The sequence below is a fragment of the Macaca nemestrina genome, chromosome 6 (genome assembly GCF_043159975.1).
Source record: "Macaca nemestrina isolate mMacNem1 chromosome 6, mMacNem.hap1, whole genome shotgun sequence".
NCBI classification, from domain to species: domain Eukaryota; kingdom Metazoa; phylum Chordata; class Mammalia; order Primates; family Cercopithecidae; genus Macaca; species Macaca nemestrina.
In genome coordinates this window covers 58,245,015-58,264,384 of record NC_092130.1, presented here as the reverse complement: position 1 = coordinate 58,264,384, position 19,370 = coordinate 58,245,015, and the positions used below count along the sequence as shown (strand labels likewise).

Below are 19,370 nucleotides of genomic sequence, written 5' to 3'. Positions count from 1 at the left end.
GTATGCATTTCCGCTTTGTTTTTTGAAAAGGTTGAGAACAGCTAATTTGTTCTCAAAATTTTCTGTCTTTTGCACAGGCCAAATAATTCTAATTCTCTAGGATTTTTTTTTTTTTTAGAGTATTCAAGAATAATAGGTTGTGTTCACTTCTCACAGGTCTTTGAAGTAAAATGTCATTTGAAAAAAGAGCTTGTTTGCTAACTTTGTATTCTAAAGGCACTGACCTGCTAAACGTTGAACATGTTTTAGCTGATGCATTCGATATGTGAGCATAAAATGTGGCACTTATAGGCAAAATCTAGATACTCTGTGTCTATGACCAGAACATCATCATTATTATAAAATAACCAGCCTCCATACAGCGGGTGTTAGGAAGCAGAGAAGAGCATTTGATTTTTATCTGGATGATTCTAGAGACAGGCAGTATACATTTGAGTAGTTAATTGATTCAGCGGATTTCCTTCTGCTAGCACATTGAATAATGACTCTGGATCTCCCGAGCCTTAGAGTATCTGTTCTGCCTTTTCTCTTCACACACTCACCAATCCCCAGCTTTAATAAAAGAGAATTTCTCTCCCTCTGACACTACTAGAATGCTAGATAAATGACATTTTGCTACCCAAAACAATTTTATAAGGGGTTAGGAGTTTATGCTTATTTCTAAATTCCAGTGTTAAAAATCTATTTTCAAATTCACAAAAATAGATTAAGGCCTATTAGACATAAGCTGTCACATTTAATACTACTACAAATCAGATATTTTTTTTTAAAAAATGTCTACCATCAAAGAGTATGAAATTTAGTTAAGGGTGAAAAAGAACAAAATTTCAACAAGTTGTGTTGAAAAGATCGAATTGTTTTTTATTAGTGTTTTGTGAATCAGGCAGCATTCCATCTACAAAACAGAAAGGCACTCGAATGAGCTGAGCAGAGGGAGTAGGCTTTATAGGCAGAAAGGCTGAAGGACATAAAACAAGAAACAAAATGTGGATTCATTGTTTAAAAGTTACTTTCCTTACAGGGTTAAGGAAGAGAGAGTTTCCTTATCATGCCAGCTTAGGATGACTGGACCTGTTTGGATTGGTTGCTGAAAATCTGGTTTGTTTTTGTTGTTGTTCAAACTGGCTTTTTAAAAGCCATGATCAGTTTGATTATGTGGCACCTAGCACGCATGACTCCATTCCGGGTTGGGCTGGTCTCTTGGGGCCTTGCGTACAAGCTGAGCTCAATACAATGCCATCCCATAAATTTAATTTAACAGGGGTAAATTGCAAACATTTTAAATGAGAAAAATAAAAAATGTTTGTTACAAGTGGAAGAAGTACCTCTCACAAGGCAGTACATGATTAAGTATCCAATGAACATCCCAGAAAATGGCCGCTGTGGGAGATCAGTGGTTCATTATAACTGGGACTAGTGGGGGAAAGCTTCTCTTCGGAGTCAGACTGAAGCTTGGTCTTGGAGGGTTGTGTAACATGCACCAAATGTTTGGCTAGACCAAGGAAACACACAATTGCTTTTAATAAATCGCTGGGCTGCCGTTCTCTGTTGGGAGAGTCAATATGTTCAGGGAAGGCACTCTGCCAGTAAAGTCCATCCCCTGAGCTAATGATGCTGACTGCCCTGCCACTGGGTCACCCGGCTCCCAGGCCAAACACACAGTGTGACTGGAAGTCTCAAAGATCAGTCAGAAATAGCTCACTTGTCGGAACTGGGGTGTGTTTGTGGAATGGTTTGTTGAAGCACCTGTGCCCACCCGTGTCTGGACATAGTTATTAGTCTCTTGTTTTCCCAAGTGGTGAACTTGTTCACAGATGTTACTGGCGGGAAAGAAAATGTTCAGTGTTTATGCAGTGAGTCTGCTCTGAAGAAGCCATTATGCTTAACTAAGGAAATGCCATAGTTATTTTGGTATTCATTTAATTTTAGACGTCTTTATTATTTGCAGCGCTGACCAAAAGACTTAAAAAAATCCACAAATAAACAACAAATTCTTGTTTAATACGGTGGATGTTACTGGTTTCTGGAAAACAAAAGAACAGTCAGTTACTCTTGCACCCACCCAAGAAGCTAAACGTCTTCCTAGTATTGACCAAGAAATCTGGTGACATAAACCTTTACTTTATTCCGAGCTAGAATATCTACCTCACAAAATAGGTCTGCCAGAAGTTTCTCTCTATTCCTAACACATCTGAAAACAGCAGCAAAGAGCCGACAAAGATAAAGGAAGGGTGAGAAGAAGTTTCCATGATCGATCTCTCATTGTCAGTCAAGAAATTTCCACCTCATAAAAATTATCTCTAGGTCTTTTGAACTTAAGCCTTTTCTGAGCTGAATAAATAGAGGAGAATGCATTTGGGTTCTTTACTTCATGCTTCTTAATGCCTAAGAAAATGTTTATTGCCTGTCAGGAAATAAAGACAAAGGAATAGTAATTTATAATTTTTTTCACATGTGTGTAACTTGTATCAGTTGGAGAATTGAAGTAATTCTACAATCAACTGAAGTCGCCTTAGATTAATTTAATACAAGTTGCTTTAGACAGCTCTCTGGGGATCCTTTCTTATGGCAATGTTGGGGTACTGAGGTGGGGCCGGTGTCTTATTTTTCTTACCTGGTCACCTCTGACCTTAAGTTGCTATTTCTATTGAATTTCTAATCTCTATGCTTCATTCCATCTGCTGAATGTGATACTGACCCATACTGCCCCAGATACCATTGACCCATAGCTATGTGTGGAGGAGAGTTGTTTTTAGAGCCCCTAGCTAAACTGTGGTTCCAGTATCAGAGAGGCTAGCAATCCTGCCCTAACAGGAAATGAAAAGGAGCCTTTCATAGAACACTTCTTTCACCTACCAGATGGCTTAATGCCTAGCTGTCTGACCTGAGACCAGGATGTCCCTCACATGGGGAACTTGGTTATATTGCCAGATATCCTTGAGACTCTTGCCTGGCCTGTGTCCAGTTTATGCCTACTGACCATGGCCTTAGCACTGGGAGCCTGCTGTTGTGTTCATCCTGGCCTTCCTTGGAAAATCCAGTCTAGGATAGTCGCTGGTTCTTCAGATGGAAGGTGAAAATTCAATACACCAACACAAAAAGAAACAAAGTCAAAGCTTTTTACTTACAGACCTTGGGCAGGGAGGGTGCCATGAATCTGGAGGGCAGCTCTCCATCCCTCGATCACGTGAGGCAGGAATGAAAGGTCAGGCAGAGAGAAAGAGAGAGTGGCAGCTTTAAGTTCATGGGCAAATGCCTGAGTCGTTTATTTAAAGGAAGTGGCGGGAAAACAGGGGGCCCAGTCTGGTAGGCAGGAGAGATGCCTCTAAGTTCTTATCTCTGGCCACCAGCTTTAGCCATTGGGTGTGGTGTTCTATTTCTAATGCCCAGGCAGCAGCCCTTGCTGTGTTGTTCCATTCTAGGTTTCCTGAAGATTTGTAACAAAAGGTATCAGTGGGAGGAGGTGGAGCATTGAATATTAGGTATTCGTTTTTGAAAAAACACTTCAGACATTTCTGTAGTCAACAGTCCCTCTTTTCTAACAAGATTCTAGCTTCTCATCACACTGAAATTGTCACCTCTCTGTTCAGATCCCCTTGCCACTTTGTGAAAGTTTTACTCACCTCTAAGTCCAAGATTCCCGTGGAGTACTTTCTCTGTCTCTCAAACTTTACCCAGACCAGTCCTATACAACAGAACTTTCTATGATGATGGAAATGTTCTGTAATCTGCACTACATAATATGGTAGCCACTAATCATATATGGCTATTAAGCACTTAATGAATTAAATGTGACATTAGATTTTAATTAATTTACCATGTACATTTCAATAGCTCTATGTGGCCAGTGCTTGTTACATTGGATAGAACAGCTCCCTACCATCCAATGTTGACCAAGAGAGGCAACTTCTTCCAAACTAGACAGACCTATTCACATGTGTTTCTCAATAGAGGTAATTCTTTCCCTGACAGAAACAGGTTTTTTCCACCTGCTTGCTAAATATCTAATATGGTCTGTGTTCATATGCATAAAATGGCTAATAAAATATTGAAACGACCCTCAGTTTAGACTTCAGTATTCTATTCCCCTCAACCTTGTTTTCTCAGATACATCCTTTTAAACATATGCTATACATTCACTTAATGCCAGTGTACCAATAAAAATTAGTACATCTTGATTCTGTATCCAAGTACATGACAATTAACTTCTTAATGTAGCCAGAAACTTTAGTATATCTAAGTCATGATTTTAAAACATATCATTTCTGTCTCTAAATTTTAGGATACACTTCAGCTATATAATTTTGCTTTGGTAAGTTGCATCCAAGGAAGTTTGGCATTCTATACTATGGGATCATATGCTCAATTTTCAGCTTAATATCCTTTCCTCTCAAAGGGTAGAATATGCCTCTGCTATTGTGGTGTCATGCAACTAATTGTTATTGCTTTTGGTATAAAGAACAAGCTTTGGAGTTCTTTCAGAGGAAGTTTTACTTATCCCAAGAGTACACATTTTGTTTTACAATACATATTTGCCTTCTACATCCCTTTCTTTAAAATGTTTATTACAAAAGCTAATATTAAACAGATGGGCTTTATTTTTGTGATTGAGTATGCATTTAATAGAGGCTGTGAACACGTCCCTTCATGAAAAGATTGTTTTGCTTTTGAGCCAAAGCTTGATATATTTCCTTTCTGAAACACTCCTTTGTTTAGCTATTTGCTTGTTCTACCTTTAAATTTATTCTGAATTTCACATCGAATGATTTAGGTGTTTCACATAGAAAGTGAGCATTTCTATTTACAAAGACCAGAGAAGAATTGTACACACTGATGCATTTCCCACTGCGCCAGCATCACTGCCTTCCAGGTGTGCCTTCCTCGCCACTTATGGAACAGTTCTGCTGTCCACATTCTGTTGGGCAAAAAGAGTTCTGCGAAAGAAACAAGTTTTATTGAATTAGCAATTTATTTCCTATTAACTAATCACATGAAGTAAAATCTCTTTTTTGATCCAGTCAATATTGGTTTTCATTCTTTGTATCTTATCTCTTAAACTTTGGATCACAAAGGTTAGACCAACTCTTATTTTGTCACCCATAATGCAGATTCTATTGCATTTAAAGTTACAAATATCATTATTACATACTTTATATAAAAGTAACATAATCACATGAATAGAAATATAAACCAAAAAAACCACAATTCTTTAGTTAAATGCAATCATTATTTTCATACAAACGTTTTCACATACTTACAATAATGATGTCCACATGATTTAGTATCTTACTTTGTAATTGACTAACATTTTATTATAAGGAGTTTCCATGTTGTGACATAGTCTCCTCAACCGTCCTTTTTTATATCCATCGTTTCAATGGGTACATATTATTCCATTCAAGCATAATTCTATAATTAATTTAAACATTCCCCTATTTAGGAACATTTGGAATACACTGATATTTGATAAGATAAAGAAGACTGCTAGGCACATCTTTGTGCTTATAGTTTTTTACATATTTTGTTTCACCTAATAGTGAGATTGTCTACATATTTCTAGGTAATGTATTAATCTACCTAGATCTATATATAACAGAGTAGATCTCTCTGTATCTCTTATTGCTTTCCTACAACAGTTAAATTTTGAAACCCTAACATCGGGCAAGGGTAAAACCAGTAAGTACATTATAAAGAGACAGTCTTCTACAATGCTAAATATATTAACTAATTTATTCAAAATATGCTTTTGAGCAGTACTACGGATACTATTTCTGATGTACTAAGAAGGCAAGAGTGACCAAGTACCTTGGTATACTGGGCTGCTCTAGCAAAATACCACAGACCGGATGGTCCAAGATTAGGGTGCCAGCATGTTTAGGTTGTGGTGAGGGCCCTTTTCCGGGTTGCAGGCTGTTTTCTTATTGTGTCCTCACAGAGTGGAAGGAGCAAACAAGCTTTTTAAAGCCTATTTTATAATATAAGGGCAATAGTTACATTCACGAGAGCTCTGCCCTCATGACCTAATCACCTCCCCAAAGGTCCCAAACTCCCTAAAATACTGTGGGGCTTAAGATTTCAATATATAAATTTGTAGGTCAAGGTGGAGGTGGGACACACAAACATTCAGACCATAGCACCAAGGGAGCCACTGTCTCTGCCTTGTTGGGGTTTTCCTTATTATGGGTAGTACAGACTAGCCTACTGAGTGACTAGTACTTTGAGGAAGTAGAGGTCCTATGGAAACACATAGAAGAAACTGAATCCCCTCCTCATAGAGCCTTGAATGACTTCTTAGAGGAAGTAGCATTGAAATAAAGCATAATCAATGAGGAATTAGTCAGCAAAACTGTAAGATGGGATAGAGAAAGGGGGATGAGTGCATTTCAGGAAACCTAATGGCACGTGAAAGCAAAGGGACATATATGTATTAGAGGAACTCAAAGAAGGCAGTATGCCAGGAGAAGAGACTGTGTATAGGACCATTGAATGTTTCTTTTGCATTTTGCCTAACGTTCATCAGCAGTCACATTTAATGCATAATCTTAGATTAATTGATTGAGTTTATCAACAAAACTGCCTTTTCAACAGAAGTCATCCCATTCCAATACAAGGCAATGTATTAGAGGTCAGTTAAACTGCATCTTCGCCAACATCAGATGGTATCATTCAGGTTACTTTAATAGCAGGATAATAAAAAAGATGTATCATTCATGTTTATAACAAGCATTTTAAGGCCTATGGAGTGATTTAAGGGAAACCCCCAGGGAAGATCTGTTCAAAGAGATCTTCCATAATTCTTTTCCTGAACACTGAGATTCCTATTCTTTCTCCTTTGGCTTAAGGTATTGAAGGCCCTTGTAAATTTACAAATTTATTAGTTGGAATAATTACATATTCAATTCCTTTTGACCACGAACTCTTTGTAATACGTTTTTTTTTTTCATATTGATTAGCAAAGACCTTTGTCTTTAAAGAATAGATCACAGTGGAGTTAAATTTTGATGATAAATTTTGAGATGGAATTGAGTCCGAATAAGAATTTCTCCTTGGAAAGTGAAAACTTAGGTGTTGGTATTGGACTTACAGAAGACTTGGAAAGCAAGATAGAGAGTAGAAAGGGGTTATTACCTTCAAAATGTTATAAACTGTCTCTAAATCATACCCTATTCACATTTTTTCCTAGTTCCAGCACTGTCCAAAGTAGTAATTCTAGAGGAATATGAAAAATAGCTTTGAAAGATACCTTTTTTTGAACATCAAAGGTGATAACTTTTAGCTGCATGACAAATTTCTCAATGTAATATAGACCAACAGAATCATGGTTTCCTTTCTACTCTGGCTATTAGACCACACATTAGTAGGTATGACCTGTATCTGAGAAAGTCATTAAAAAAAAAAAAAACTGCACAAAGTAGGGAGGATGGCGATTAACACAGTTGGCAGCCAAATTAGGGGGAGTCATTTAATTTTGATTTGGTTCTAGCAATCATGATTACTAGCATTTCTAGTCTTACATGGCATTTGCAATTCACTGTTTAAATACTGTGGCAGTTATTTGGCTCTTTAAAAATATTCTCATTCTCCTCCTTCTGGGCATGTGGTTATTGTGATTCCCTAACTTTCATAAAGTTGTAACTTGCTTTGGCTAATGGGAAGAAAAGGAAAGTGAGGTGTATCTCTTCCATGTGGAAACATTAGGCAGTGGAAGATGAAATCCAATGGACTTGCATTGAACCATATCCATTCAATAGCCAATGGAGAATGTGGAAATGTAAGGAGCTGACCATGAAGTTCCATATCTGTCTTTGGATGTCAGATGAGGCAGACATAATTTTGTATCTAATTTAAGCTACTATTGTTTGTTTTTCACAGCAGGTAAGATTGTAACTTAACTAATACTAGGAGAAAATTAATATGTGAGAGAGAAAGCTATCAAAGAGTTGGACAGAATTGGAACTATCAGAACTTTGGGGGTAAAATATTCTTAAAGATAGAGCAAACAAATTCAAAATGCATTGTTAACAAAGTTATATTCACCCTATATTTGTTTAATATTAGGAGAAGCAAGTGTCATGCTTTTCCAAAATAGTACACATTAGTTAATTTACTATAATTCTGTAACCCATACCTTCAGTATTAGATACCAAAAAATGCCTTTGGATACCAATGAGTTTCAGCAGCAAACTTCACTTTATGAGCTCACTCATAGGAAACCACTTGTTCTGTCATTCCTCAGAATAGTTTAATTAGAGAATAAGAAAACACAAGAAACACTTCCAAATCTTATGCCTCTCTCCATTCACTTTTCCCCCATTTTTGTGCCACAGGTTAATTGCCACAATCCTAAGAATATATATTTTTTTCATCTAGCAGCACATGAGTGAATGTTCTCTGCTCCCAGAAGACTTGGCAGCCAAAGAATTACCATTCCTCAGGCCCAGTTACTCTCTGTAGGCTACTGACTATAAGAAATGGGATTTGCCTTAGGACTAATAGGTTATAAACTTGGCTCTGGATGTACCAGGTTAGTTTGTGTAATATATAAGAACTGTTAGGTTACATATAGTAGAAAATATTACAAGTAGCGACTTAAGTCATAATGATACTTCTTATTCCATTTTTAAAAAGTCTAGAAGTAGAAGGTGCCAAGATTAGCTGACTTCAGTGGCATAGTGACATCATCAAAGTCCTAGACATGTTCTATTCTTCTATTCTGCTATTCTCAGCATGCTAGCTTCCATTACTCTTAGGTATAAGATGGGTCACCCCACTCCAAATTTATGTTCTTCTTCAATTCTATTAGAAAGCAGGAAGCCAGAAGGGAGAACAAGAGGATTTTTTCTCCCTGCTGCCCAAATCAAGAAGGAAAATCCTTGCTAGAAGCCCATTAAGACTTTGTTACTCAAATTGTGGTCCTCAGATCACAGCATCACCCACCACTAGTGAACTTATTAAAATGCAATATCCCTGGCTCTGCCTGATTCCGATTCAGCATTTTGGCACTATCTCCGGGTGATACCTATACACAGCTGATTTTGAAAAGCACTACACTAATGATGTTTTCCTATGTCTTTTTAGCCAGAAATTGGTGACAAGGCTACCCCCAGATGGAAGGGAAGATGGGAAAGTAATCTTTTTTCAGCCTCTTTACTGGAAAGAGAAAAGGGCCAGTGAGGCAGGAAATACATGTTGGGTAGACAATTCCCAGAGTCTGCCATGGTATTTTTCCAGGGACAGGGTGGTACAGAATGCCATGCTCCCTACAGTTCACTGTGACTCTCTGAGTTCATATAGCCTATGAAAGCTGTCCAGAGAATGCAGCACTGGCCTCACCAGTAGTATTTTTAACGGCAGGTTGAGACTTTAACCATATGATTTTGGAAAGGTTTCTTGTTTTTATAATCCTGAAGCTTAAGAGAACCATCTGACTCAGGGGAATTCAAAGGAAAAATATTAAAGCTGGTATAATTGAAGGGAAGGTGAAGATTGTAAAATAACAGGTTACCTTTGAGTTTTGGTTTGCGTGAAACATAAAATCTACTCTCATGTACACTTTTTTCTCTGCTATACATTAGTTTTCTGGCCTTATTGAAAAAAATGTGCTAAGAGTATTGTTTATGAATATGAAATAACTGGCTTACAGAATTCTAGTTTAATTTATTAAATGAGAATTGCATTGTTTCTAAATTAAGCCATTAATAAACTTAGTCTTCTTAAGTGTTTCATAAAGTAAAACTGTAATAAGCTTTCCAATAATACAAAGTAATAAAACATGAGAGTAAAATGGCAGATAGAAAAAATAATAAAATAAAGGAAAAATGTGGGACACATCTTAATCTTGGGGCAAGAACCTTGTAAACTCTAAGTCAATCTCAGTTTGACTTCCTGGTGATTACATCATGATTTACATGTGGTCGCATAAATACATCAAACACTCATTTAGAAGTCTCCTAAATGAGTGATTTTTTCTGCTGGTTATTAAAAGGCATGTTGAGAATTAATCTTGGGCCACATATCCACCTTCTCCTAACCAAATCCTCATTTTGTTTCATTCATGGAGAATATATATTTCCAATGAACATGTATCATTGTTGCCTTAACAGTTTGATATGATAGAATAAATTGGATCTAATCCCAGAGAAACAGACATGTTTGCAGAGAAAAAGCAGAGGAGGCGTCCATATAGAAATGGTTGTTTGACTTCAGAAATACTGCACATACTCAATAGTGTGTCCTTAAATTGAGAGCAAAGATGTATCAATGGTCATATGCAGGAGAGCAAAGAACTGGAAACAGGTCACTCCTCACATCACTTGGCATGTTTTAGGTGTATATACTTCTCATCAAATTGGCTGGGAGGCTCCCACAGAGATCTGCTGGCAAACTGGCGCCCACTAAAACAACTGTGACTTTCCATAAAAATCCATGCCATGGGTGCCAAAGCAAACTTGTAAAAATTGTCCACTTTCAGGCAACCTGGATAAAAACCTTAGGAGGGCTGGAGTCATTATCAAAAGGGCTCTATAAGAGCCAAGAGAAATGTATTCCTGGTTTATTCAAATGCAGGTTCTTGTAAATGGAACAGCCACGTGAGCCAAATTTGCATTTCATACCAGGAGCTTGGATTAAGCTCAGCCTAATCTGGCCAGTTAAAACAATGAGACCCTTTTGGTTCTTTTACCTGAGATGCTAAAGGAAAATTTCAGAAATGTGATGATTCTGGACCTTAAATTTAAAGATTTAGGTATGAATTGGCAATTTTGGAGAAATGCTATTTTTAACTTTTCAGATAGATTGCATCCATTGAACTAAATGAGAAATAATATTCTCAACAAAGCAATAAAAACAAGTTTAATTATGAAACTCAAAAATCTAAGCTTTTTTTTTTCCTTTTTGATATCTGAATTTCATATTCTCATCAAATGTGAGTTACGTCCAGTCAGTTTAGTGGTAAATCAGAATGTCACCACTTGACCTTGGCAAAGTTACCTGGTAATGAGGATGAAAGGTACATGGAACAATTTGTGTCTATCTGAGTCACTGAGTTTTCCTTCAACAGCACAAATGTGTCATCTGTTTTGTCATGGCTTGTGTTGAGCAATAGAAGCTGTGGTGGCCACAAAGAGGAATGGGAAGGGCACTGGTTCCAGGCCGGGAGGCAATATTCACACATAGATGTACATCTGTAAATGCATAGACTTTCTGGGAGGATACACAAGAAATTGGTAGTGGAAGCTGCTGCTACAGTAGGGTCCTGGAGTGGGAACCTGGTGAGTCAGGGGTGGAAATAGAATTTTTATTTTTATTTTTCAGTTTTGTAATGTGTGTATATATATATGTGTGTGTGTGTGTGTGTGTGCACATACTGTCCATCCAAGAAAATTAACAATAAATAACAAAAGACAGAGTAAGAAAGGCCATATTTTCATTGGCTCTACTTTAAACTGGGTGGATAATTTTTTCCCCTCTGGACTTCAGATGCCTCTTTTCCAAAATAAGATGGAATAGAGTTTCGTCTGCAAAAATAGCTAATATTTCCCAAAGCATTGACTTTACAATAGTATAAATAAAATTTTCCATTCCGAGTCTGATGTTGGAGAGATAATATATTGTTAATAATAACAATGTGAAACATAAGCACTATCTTACTAGCCAAAAAGTTGAAAATTCATGGTTGTTTATTGAAGAGCTGCTCTGAGAAGGAGCTTTAGAGGAGAACAAAGGGAAAGGAGAAGTGACTTGTGGTGGAAACTGGGGAGGACAGGAGAGCTGGGTAATTCCAGGTCCAGAGGATATAACAAATAGGGCATAAGCAAGAGAGAATCTGGTAAAGACCAGGTTCACCTGGCTGGGATCATCACTTTCGTAAAAGCCTTTACCAGTCATTTGCTTTATCTAGGAGCCAGCTGACCTCATCTTATTTTCCTATAACTTGGCTCTGACCTCACACCTCAGAGTCTGTACTTGCCCACATATCAGACAACCCCTAGCTTCATTCTGTCCCACTCTAACTCCATTACAAACTTCACAGGGAACACTTCGTCTCAGTTCTCTGTCTTTGCATTTTCTCGAGCTAATTTTTGCATTGCAGAAGTGATTTAGCCCTTAGTCACATACAACTGAATGTCTGCAGTTCAGCTGCTTGGGGCAGGTGATACGGAAAAAAGCGTGGGCCGTGAAGTGAGTCAGGCAGGGCCAGCGTGCACATTTCCAAGGTGTCCTCACATATTGGCTGTAGAAATATGAACAAGCTATAGAGACTCTCTGTGCCTGCTGCTTCGTTTGCAGTGGAATTCCTTGGTTATGAACCATGAATCTGGAAAAAGCCGGTTGACTCTGCCTGTTCTAGAAAGAAAACATTGCCACTCAGAGTCCATTTTATACCTGAGAGTTCAGTGCACAAGCCTCAACCTTAGCATTTACTGATGTTTTGGACCAGATAATTTTTTTTGGTGTGGAGGAGTTAGTTGTGCTTTTTAGGATGTTTGGCAGCATCTTATCCTCTATCCACTAGCAGCGCTCCCCTTCACCCTATATGTGACAACCAAAAATGTCTGTAGACATTGCAAAATGTTCCTGGGGTGGAGGAATTATCACCATTTAAGAATCACTGATCCAGAGGATGTTTTCCTATTAAGTTTCATTTTGGTTCATATGAAGTCAGCCTAGGGATTGTCTGTACAGTATTCTCTTTTTCCAGCATCCTCATTCCTTACCATGGGCCCTGAACTCAGCCTCATTAGGTAGTTAGCAAGGACTAGAGGGGCATGGTACAGGTCTTTACCTGAGTCGGCTTAGGGCTTTCAGGGTTCAAGGAAAGCCTCTAAAAGGTAAATAGACTTAGTCTTGCTGATATTGATCATCTCTTGGTAAAACTTCATGTGTTATTACTCTGACCAAGTTTCTATTTTAGCAAAGATCTGCAGGAAATTAGGAAAGGAAGAGAGACAGAACACTCCACCTATTATAGCAAAGGGTGATCCCAATAGCAAATTGCCTGGTACAAGACTTGGCATGCGGCAAGAATAATCTCCACATCTCAGAATACAGTGCTCCCTACTAACCAGCTGTCATCTCTCTCTCCACTCACTCACAGTGGTGACAGACAGCGTCCACACCAAGCACTGTGGCTGTGACTTAGGTCTTGAACTCTTTACTTCTTGGATGGATTATATTCATACTAATCAGGTCTTGAAGTCAGTCTAAAAACTTGCTACATTTTTTTGCCTGTAAAATCAATGAGGTGTTTAAAGGAGAAGAGAATTTCTAGTGGGTGGGAGGGCAACGGTTAAATGTATCAAAGTCATGGTGGGTGAGAGAAACCAGGAAAAGGTCTTGGCTGAGCCGACTGGGAGCACACCAGTGATGTTCTCAGAAGACGCTTCAGTGAGAAAAGCAATAGAAACCAAATGATGGGGTAGAGAGGTGATTAAATTGTGTGTGTGTGTGTGTGTGTGTGTGTGTGTGTAAAATAGAACCAGGGGCTTGGATCTCTTCTACTCAAGAAGTAGGTAGGAACACACAGAAAATGCAGATTACTTTCTTTTAAGATAGAGGACAACTGAGTCTGTTTAAAGTCGAGGGTAAGAAGCCAACAGAATAGAAGAAACTAAAGGTGCTAGAGAGGAGAGGCTAACTAGGGGGGGCAAATTACCAGAGAGAAAGATATCCCTTTCTCTGAGACTGGTGGAAAGAAGGACAATTAGAAGGAATTTCCTTATAACTTACTATCTTTAATTAAGGAGTTGAAAAGCACTTCATAAAACACACATGAAAACGTCAAATATTAGACTATTATCAGCCATGAACACTCTAATTTAAACCGGCTTTAGAAACCTTTGGGTGATAAACTACTGATTAAATATTTATTGTTCACATGCCATAAGGTCTTGGACTTCTGCCAAATCTCTAAAAAGATACAAAATTGTTTCAAAATGTTAACATTATAAGGTAAAAATCTTTAAATGTGAATCTGGTCTTAACATCTTGTAACTTTGGTTATCTTCAACCCACTTGTCACTATTATCTCTTTTAACAAAATAAGGTGTGTGCCCAGCATAGTAGGCAAATAATCACTGAGAATCTACTATGGAAAGCTGCTCTGGGTCCTGATTTAGGGGTGTTGGGAAAGTTAGGAAAAGAGGTGGAAGACCAGGGTAGAAAACTGAGCCAGTGCAGCCTGGAGAGCCAGGATTGTGATGAGTTGCCCAGACTCACAGCAAACATTTAAAATCTAGACTCTCACATCCCTGAAACAGGAGGCTTTACAACACAGTATATACAAAATATTTTATTATCTGTGGAACACTGGATACAACACTAAAGAAACATTCCCTGTCCATAGGAAGGGAGATCAAAATACAGAAATTTTTCTATCTGTCCTGGTAATGTTTTTCTTATGGCAAAGATAAAGCAAAGGCGTCTTCTGATAATATTTTTTTTCTTGGTGTTAGAATTTAAATCTGTGCCACATAAACAAATAGCTTAATATTCTCTACTTAAATGCTTCATCAATTTAAAAAGTCAGACCAAAAATATCTTTTTGCCTGAGAACAGTTGGCTGGACTTGATGCAATTTTGAAGTCCACTTCAGCTCCAAGAGTTCTATTTCTATGATAAAACCACTCAAATACATAGAAAATATCATAAATTTATTGCCCTTTTTCAAACAAGTCCATTTTTCTCTTGAACACACTTAAGGGAAAATTTGCTGCTCTCTTTTGTTTAGGCAATCTGTGGAGGATTACCATGGTTTCTGTAGCCTCCTGGCTACTTTTTCTGTACATCAGCTTGGCCATGAGATCATCTGAGGCCAACACTGTCAGCTCTCTGGATGTATGACCCTCAGCATGCATTCCCCATGGAAGCAGTGAAAACTGGTTTCAAGGGTGACATAATCTTAGATACTGCATTTGTTTGTAGCGGGCCAAAGAACCACAGTACATAAATAGATATAAGGTATATCTGTGATATATTACAATTTCACAGTGGATGAGGGAAGATTAGGAAAATAAACCTTAAAAGTCTTTGTGGCAGAGGGATACTAACACAAAAAGGCTGAGAAATACTATCTTAGGGCAAGGATTCCTTGAGGATTTAAGATCTGATGGACAGGACTCTGGTGCATCAAATACAATAAACTTTTAAAGTTTTAAAGTATTTAAAATGCACCTCTCCTCCTTTCCTTCGAATCTACCACAAGACACTTTTTGCACTATTTTAAATTTAGACATTTTAAAGTTCAGTCTAGTACAGCATATAAAACTCAATTTACACAAAGGCTGTTCTTGTGACAAAAGGCATATTTGAAAAATGACTCTCTCTTTTGAGGTCGGACTCATCATAAAAACATTGCCAGGACAGATAGAAGGATTTCTGTCTTTTGATCTCCCTTCCTAGGGACAGGGAATGTTTCTTCAGTGTTTTATATAATGTTTCTCCAGTGTTTCTTCAAGCATCCTGTTTCAGGGACATGAGGGTCTAGGTTTTAAATGTTTTAAATGTTTACTAGTCTGGGCAACTCATAGAAGATATTATTTCTATGAGCTGGGCATGGGAATATGGCAGCAAGATCTAGCAGAAGGCAGCAAAGGGAAGCCATCTGGGCACCAGAAAGACAAACATGTCCATCCTAGATTTGCTTTGGAATAGCCTTGCCAATGGGGCAAGTTGCTTAATGCTCTTGAGCCTCAGTTTTCTAATCTGTCAAACAAGGATACTAATGCCTACCTTGTAGGATGGTTAAAGGATTTGAGATAACAGATGTCAGGTGGCTGGAACCTGCTGCTTCTGAGTTAGGTGATAAGAATGAAGTAAACAATAATTGGGTAGACGAGAACAAGGCACTCAGTGGACCTATTTTGCCAGACTTCACGAACATCCTGTTTGGATCCCTGCTGCTGCCATTGCAATTTTTTTTTCTCACAGCATGTAGTCTCTGCCAAGTTTAAATAAACTCCAAAGGATTATTGGTAGCTTGCAAAGTAAGATTTGGACTTTGCATCAATGAACAGTCTTGAGGATGGGCAGAGATACCAGCAAGGAGAAGCATTTCTCCTGCTCCATGAAAATGAGATTTATTCCTTTAATGAAAAAGTCAGGGGCTTGTGCAGGCACAACAGCTGTGGTTTTATGAAGGGAAAATAATCCAGAATTCCTTATGGTGGGGCTGCTGCCACAAGGGGTCAGATCTGGATTATTGCTGGAGGTTGGCATCATCCCACAGTGACACAAGCATGATTGGATATCACATAACTTGAAATAACTGGCAATTGTTTTAGGTGAGAAAAGCTCAAGCAAGAGCAAACCAGACCAGCTCAAGTAAAGGCTTCAGTGTCTTTGATCTAAGGCTGACTTGAATGCCTGGAGCCAGAACAGAAGAAGGAACACGGTTATCTTTGAAGCTCACACTGGTTGCTGGTTGCCCACTCAACAGATGTAAGCAGTTTAGTTGTCACCATAAATCAAGGGCTCCCCCACAATGTTATAAATAGGGATGGGTAAATATTTTGGATTCATCAATCTCCAAGTATTCTTCAGATGTTTTGGGTTCAACTAAACAGAATACATCGTGCAAAATACATACCCTCCTTGATTTTTTAGGACCGTGTGTGATTTATGGAAAATAGAATCCATATGTTTCTGCTTCATTTACACTTAAATCATCAAAAGGTTGTGTGTTGTAAGAGCTATTTGATGTCCAAGATGCCTCTGCGCATGCTTTAAAAAAAATACGAGCAGCTTAAAAGTTTTTGTCACTCGAAAAGACCAGAGAGACACAGAGACAGGGAGAAGGAGAGAGAGACAGAGCACCTAGGAATGCCTGTTTTGCCAAGATGAAATACATTTGAACACCAAGAAGTTCAATTCTGACTGAAACTACAAACCCGTGAATTAAAAATGAGTCCAGAATTTGAGAAACAAAGGCTCCACTCCAGCCAGTTTTAGAAGCAGCTTCGATGAATACAGAAAAGCAGCTGGCAACTCGGCCACCGCACCAGGGAAGAGCGGGTCGTGAGTGCACCATTAGCTACAGCTAACAAAGCCTGCAAGCTCTGTTATTCTTGGGCCTCCTAAGAGTTGCTCCAGCCAGGATAGAGACTCTGCCCTGCTTTAGCTCAGAAATATCCACTCTCGTGATGTTTTCCTGAGGTTGTCCTCTCATAGGCCAACACTTCCTGTCTCTTCTTCCGCCATCTGGCCCAAATAGCCAGCCACTGGACTGAATATTGGGTGTGCATTTGAAATAATGTTTATTTATTGGGCACTTTCTTTTGAGAAAGATCACATTTAGTTCACAATAGGGCCGATAAAACATGCAGTTTTTGTAAGGTGAAAAGTGTGTTAGCTAGGGGCCTACAGGTCAGTAAAAGGCAACATGTAAAACGGTTTTCTTGCCCCATCTCAACATTTACTCACTGATATTATGTCAGCTCTATGTCATTGTATGCATGTATTATTATTTGTATATGGTATCTTATGATTTCAGAAGCATCTAAATTAGAAATATTTTATATTATATCATAAATTAGGTATCTAGAATAGTTAGAGCAGTACTGCAAGTTAGAATATGAAATGCTACTGTCCCTTGGGATCTCTAGACTGTGTAGACTGAAGAGTCACTTCAGTAGAATTAAGAGTCCTGTGAATTACCTCCACATCCCAATTACATTATCTGGGGACACGAGGCAAGGTTGGGGAATATTAGAGGTCAAGTTTTTGTTCTTTTTTTTTTTTTTTTTGCTAACCAGTAAGGAGCATTCAGTGAAATGTTCTTTAATCTCACCACTCACAGGTAACCACTGTTAACACTGGGGTGTATATTCTTTGAGTTAATTGTGTGTTTGTGTGCACATGAGCACACACAAATAATTTGATGAGATTATACAATTTATTCTGTTTTTTAGCTTCTCTTTTTCATTTAGCAATACATTGTAAACTTTTTCCCGGGTCAATAAACTATTGCCTCATAAGCTTTAATGCTTGCAGAGTATTTCATTGTGGAATTGTACTACAATTATCTTAATATCTCAGAATATTTTAAAATATGAATCTTGTAAACACTACTTCAGATGTATTTTTAAATACTGGCCTTAGTTTTTAAAATGTTTTCTATGTCTTAGGACATGTTAGAAAAATAGAAAGCATAGCTTCTGCATCTTGTAGTTGCTTGCATTTTAGATCAAAGCATAGGACACGCTTTGAGAGTCACAGAGACTATCCATCTTTAGAGGAGAACAAGATCTTCATCTTTTTCTTTTTTCTTTCCTTCCTTTTTTTTTTTTTTTGACAGAGTTTCGCTCTTGTCGCCCGGTCTGGAGTGCAATGACGTAATCTCAGCTCACAGCAACCTCCACCTCTAGGATTCAAACGAATCTCCTGCCTCAGTCTCCCAAATAGCTGGGATTACAGGTGTGTGCCACCACACCTGGCTAATTTTTGTATTATTAGTACAGACTGGGTTTCACCATGTTGACCAGGCTGGTATTGAACTCCTGACCTCAAGTGATCCACCCGCCTCAGCCTCCCAAAGTGTTGGGATTGCAGGTGTGAGCCACTGCGCCCAGCCCAAGCTCTTCTATATAGATGGTATTAGTATTAGTCAGGGTTCTCTAGAGGGACAGAACTAATAGAATAGATGTATATATGACAGGGAGTTTATTAAGATGTATTGACTCACACAATCACAAGGTGAAGTTCCACAATAGATCATCTGCAAGCTGAGAAGTAGAGAAACCTCAAAAGTAGGGAAGCCAACAGTGCAACCTTCAGTCTGTGGCCAAAGTCCCGAGAGCCCCTGGCAAACCCCTGGTGTAAGTCCAAGAGTCCAAAAGCTGAAGACCTGGAGTCCAAAGTTCCAGGGCAGGAAGCATCCAGCACAGGAGAAAGCTGAAGACCAGAAGACTCAGCAAGTCAAGTCCTTCCACCTTTTGCCTGCTTTATTCTGGCCGCACTGGCAGCTGATTAGATGGTGCCCACCCAGATTGAGGGTGGGTCTGCCTTTCCCAGTCCACTGACTCAGATGTTATTCTCCTTTGGCAGCACCCTCACAGACACACCCAGAACAATACTTTGCATCTTTCAATCCAATCAAGTTGACAGTCAATATTAACCATCACAGTATTTTTAAAGTCCCTAGAAAAGATCAATAAGATAATCAGTAAACATTGTTTTCTTTTCTTCCTTAAAATAAAATGTTGTGTTTCTACAGCAAGAAGAGCCTGTGACTTAAATTTATCTGTCCCTGTTGGTTGCTCAGTCCGTCGGCAAAGTTCCTGGAGTCAATTTAAAAGAAAGCTGAAATCCATACCTACTTTGCTCTCTGTTTCCCATCAGTTACTAGAGAACTCAGTCCCGTCCCTTTTGTTGAC

The 19,370-nt window shown here is 38.5% G+C and overlaps 1 long non-coding RNA gene across 1 annotated transcript in view; it reads right to left on the bottom strand.

The window, feature by feature from the left end:
• Positions 1-19,370, bottom strand: part of LOC105463132 (uncharacterized) — a 56,239-nt gene that overhangs the window by 6,327 nt on the left and 30,542 nt on the right. Inside the window, exon 4 of the long non-coding RNA XR_011624728.1 lies at positions 3,133-4,934. This is a non-coding gene — a long non-coding RNA (uncharacterized lncRNA). The remainder of the gene's footprint in view (positions 1-3,132; positions 4,935-19,370) is intronic.